The sequence below is a fragment of the Arachis ipaensis genome, chromosome B05 (assembly GCF_000816755.2).
Source record: "Arachis ipaensis cultivar K30076 chromosome B05, Araip1.1, whole genome shotgun sequence".
Lineage (NCBI taxonomy): Eukaryota > Viridiplantae > Streptophyta > Magnoliopsida > Fabales > Fabaceae > Arachis > Arachis ipaensis.
Genome location: NC_029789.2, coordinates 18,520,707 through 18,525,580, shown reverse-complemented (window position 1 = coordinate 18,525,580; position 4,874 = coordinate 18,520,707).

Genomic DNA, 4,874 nt, shown 5'->3' with positions numbered 1-4,874 from the left:
CCAAATAATTTGGCATTCAGCTTCATGATTGCACCAAGAAACTTGGCAGTTTGCTCTTCAGTAACATCCTCATTATCTTCAGAAGAGGAATACTCATCAGAGCTCATGAATGGCATAAGGAGGTTCAATAGAATCTCTATGGTCTCTAGATGAGTCTCAGATTCCTTTGGTTCCTCAGAAGAAAACTCCTTATTGATCACTGGACGTCCCAGGAGGTCTTCCTCACTGGGATTCACGTCCTCAACCTCCCTTACAGGTTCGGCCATGGTGGTTATGTCAATGGCCTTGCACTCTCCTTTTGGATTTTCTTCTGTATTGCTTGGGAGAGTACTATGAGGGATTTCAGTGATCCTTTTACTCAACTGGCCCACTTGTGCTTCCAAATTTCTAATGGAGGACCTTGTTTCATTCATGAAACTCACAGTGGCCTTTGATAGATCAGAGACTAAATTTGCTAAATTAGAAGTATTTTGTTCAGAGTTCTCTGTTTGTTGCTGAGTGGATGATGGAAAAGGCTTGCTATTGCTAAACCTGTTTCTTCCACCATTATTAAAGCCTTGTTGAGGCTTTTGTTGATCCTTCCATGAGAAATTTGGATGATTTCTCCATGACGAGTTATATGTGTTTCCATAAGGTTCACCCATATAATTTACCTCTGCTATAGCAGGGTTTTCAAGATCATAAGCTTCTTCTTCAGAAGATGCCTCTTGAGTACTGTTGGATGCAGCTTGCATTCCATTCAGACTCTGAGAAATCATATTGACTTGCTGAGTCAATATTTTATTCTGAGCCAATATAGCATTCATAGTATCAATTTCAAGAACTCCCTTCTTCATAGGCGTCCCATTATTCACAGGATTCCTTTCAAAAGTGTACATGAACTGGTTATTAGCAACCATGTCAATGAGTTCTTGAGCTTCTGCAGGCATTTTCTTTAGGTGAATGGATCCACCTGCAGAAGTGTCCAATGACATCTTAGCTAATTCAGACAGACCATCATAGAATATATCTAGGATGGTCCATTCTGAAAGCATGTCAGAAGGACACTTTTTGGTCAGTCCTTTGTATCTCTCCCAAGCTTCATAGAGGGATTCACTTTCTTTCTGTCTGAAGGTCTGAACATCTACTCTAAGCTTACTCAGCTTTTGAGGAGGAAAGAACTTGGCTAAGAAAGCATTGACCAGCTTATCCCAAGAGTTCAGGCTATCTTTAGGTTGAGAGTCCAACCATACTCTAGCTCTGTCTCTTACAGCAAAAGGGAAAAGCATGAGCCTGTAGACTTCAGGATCTACTCCATTAGTCTTAACAGTATCACAGATCTGCAAGAATTCAGTTAAGAACTGAAAAGGATCTTCAGATGGAAGTCCATGAAACTTGCAGTTTTCATCAGGAATGGCAGAGGTTTCAACTCAAAATTGTTTGCTCCAATGGCAGGAATGGAGATGCTTCTTCCATGTAAATTGGAATTAGGTGCAGTAAAGTCACCAAGCATCCTCCTTGCATTATTATTATTTTTGGCTGCCATCTCCTCTTCTTGTTCAAAAATTTCTGAAAGGTGCTTGCTGGATTGTTGTAATTTAGCTTCTCTTAGTTTCCTCTTCAGAGTCCTTTCAGGTTCTGGATCTGCTTCAACAAGAATATTCTTGTCCTTGCTCCTGCTCATATGAAAAAGAGGGACAGAAAAATAATAATAATAGGGGTCCTTTTTACCACAGTATAGAGGTCCCTGTGTGAGTAGAAGAAAAGAAGAAGAGAAAATCTGAACTCAGAGAAAGAGAGGCTTCGGATTTTTGGTGAGATGAAGTGTTAATAGATGAATAAATAAACAGAAGGAGATGAGAGAGAGAGAATTTTCGAAAATAATTTTTGAAAAAGAGTTAGTGATTTTCGAAAATAGTTTTTGAAAAAGGTTAGTAATTTTTCGAAAATTAGAATTGAAAATTAAAATAATTAGTTAATTAAAAAGAAATTTTGAAAAAGAGGGAAGATATTTTTGAAAATTAGAGAGAGAGAGAGAGAGTTAGTTAGGTGGTTTTGAAAAAGATAAGAAACAAACAAAAAGTTAGTTAGTTAGTTGAAACAAATTTGAAAATCAATTTTGAAAAGATAAGAAGATAAGAAGTTAGAGAAGATATTTTAAAATCAAATTTTGAAAAAGATAAGATAGAGAGATATTTTTGAAGAGATATGATTGAAATTAGTTTTGAAAAAGATTTGATTTTTAAAATCACAATTAATGACTTGATTCACAAGAAATAACAAGATGTGATTCTAGAACTTAAAGTTTGAATCTTTCTTAACAAGTAAGTAACAAACTTGAAATTTTTGAATCAAAACATTAATTGATAATGTTATTTTCGAAAATTATGTGATAAAGATAAGAAAAAGATTTTTGAAAAATATTTTAAAAATTTTCGAAAATAACTAAGAAAAATGTAAAAGATTTGATTTTTGAAAAAGATTTTGAAAAAGGATTTTTAAATTGAAAATTTGATTTGACTCATAAAAACAACTAGATTTTAAAAATTTTTGAAAAAGTCAAATCTAATTTTCGAAATTTTTAGAGAGAAAAAGGGGAAGATATTTTTTTTTATTTTTTGAATTTTCAATGATGAGAGAGAAAAACATGAAAGAGACTCAATGCATGAAAATTTTGGATCAAAGTATTGAATGCATGCAAGAATGCTATGAATATCAAGATGAACACCAAGAACACTTTGAATGTCAAGATGAACATCAAGAACTTATTTTTGAAAAATTTTTAATGCAAAGAAAACATGCAAGACACCAAACTTAAAAATTTTTCATGTATAGACACTATGAATGCAAGAATGCATATGAAAAACAAGAAAAGACACAAAACATGAAAACATCAAGATCAAACAAGAAGACTTACCAAGAACAACTTGAAGATCATGAAGAACACTATGAATGCATGAATTTTTTTCGAAAAATGCAAGATGAACATGCAATTGACACCAAACTTAAAATCTGACTCAAGACTCAAACAAGAAACATGAAATATTTTTTATTTTTATGATTTTATGATTTTTTTTTGTATTTTATTTTAATTTTTTCAAAAATCATTTTGAAAAAGAAAAAATAAGGATTCCAAAATTTTTAATATGAATTCCAGGAATCTCATGCTCTTTAGTCTAAAGCTCCAATCAAAGGGTCAGGCATGGCTTAATAACCAGCCAAGCTTTAGTATGTAACTCAGACATGACACGCCTGACATTCCCTATCGAAAAGAATTAGACATGGCTTTACAGCCAGCCAGGCTTCATCATGCTTCATGAAACACTAGAATTCATTCTTAAAAATTCTGAAGAAAAATATATTTTTGAAAACATTTTTATTTTAAAAAATTTTTCGAAAACAAAAGAGAAATTTTTGAAAGATTTTTAAAAAATTTTTGAAAATAAAACAAAAAGAAAATTACCTAATCTGAGCAACAAGATGAACCGTCAGTTGTCCAAACTCGAACAATCCCCAGCAACGGCGCCAAAAACTTTGTCAATGGCTACTTTCGGTCTTCTCTCGGAAAAATGATCCAAATGCCCTGTCACGGCACGGCTAATCGTCTGTCGGTTCTCGATCATGCTGGAATAGGATTTACCCTCCTTTTGCGTCTGTCACTACGCCCAGCACTCGCGAGTTTGAAGTTCGTCACAGTCATTCAATCCCGGAATCCTACTCGAAATACCACAGACAAGGTTTAGACTTTCCGGATTCTCATGAATGCCGCCATCAATCTAGCTTATACCACGAAGATTCTGATTAAGAAATCCAAGAGATACTCATTCAATCTAAGGTGGAACGGAAGTGGTTGTCAGGCACGCGTTCGTGGGGGAATGATGATGATTGTCACGTTCATCACATTCAGGTTGAAGTGCGAATGAGTATCTTAGAAGCGGAATAAGTTGAATTGAATAGAAAAACAGTAGTACTTTGCATTAATCTTTGAGGAACAGCAGAGCTCCATACCTTAATATATGGAGTGCAGAAACTCTACCATTGAAAATACATAAGTGAAAGGTTCAGGCATGGCCGAATGGCCAGCCCCCATGATCTAAGAACCAGACGTCCCAAGATGTCTAATACAATAGTAAAAAGTCCTATTTATAATAAACTAGCTACTAAGGTTTACAGAAGTAAGTAATTGATGCATAAATCCACTTCCGGGGCCCACTTGGTGTGTGCTTGGGCTGAGCTTGAATGTTACACGTGCAGAGGCTCTTTCTGGAGTTGAACGCCAGGTTGTAACGTATTTCTGGCGTTCAACTCTGGTTTGTGACATGTTTCTGGCGTTTAACTCCAGACAGCAGCGTAGAACTGGCGTTCAACGCCCTTTTACATCGTCTAAACTCACCCAAAGTATGGACTATTATATATTGCTGGAAAGCCCTATATGTCTACTTTCCAACGCAATTGGAAGCGCGCCATTTGGAGTTCTGTAGCTCCAGAAAATCCACTTTGAATGCAGGGAGGTCAGAATCCAACAGCATCAACAGTCCTTCTTCAACCTCTGAATATGATTTTTGCTCAAGTCCCTCAATTTCAGCCAGAAAATACCTGAAATCACAGAAAAACACACAAACTCATAGTAAAGTTCAGAAATGTGAATTTAACATAAAAACTAATGAAAACATCCCTAAAAGTAACTAGATTCTACTAAAAACATACTAAAAACAATGCCAAAAAGCGTATAAATTATCCGCTCATCAATTATACATATATAGCTACAACAAAATGTACACATATATGACCCTGACATTATATTTGTGACCCATAAAAGTCCCCGGCGTTTAATGATTATCCCCATAATGGTCCTTAAACTTTACAATCGAGCCCCATAAAAGTCTCTAACCTTT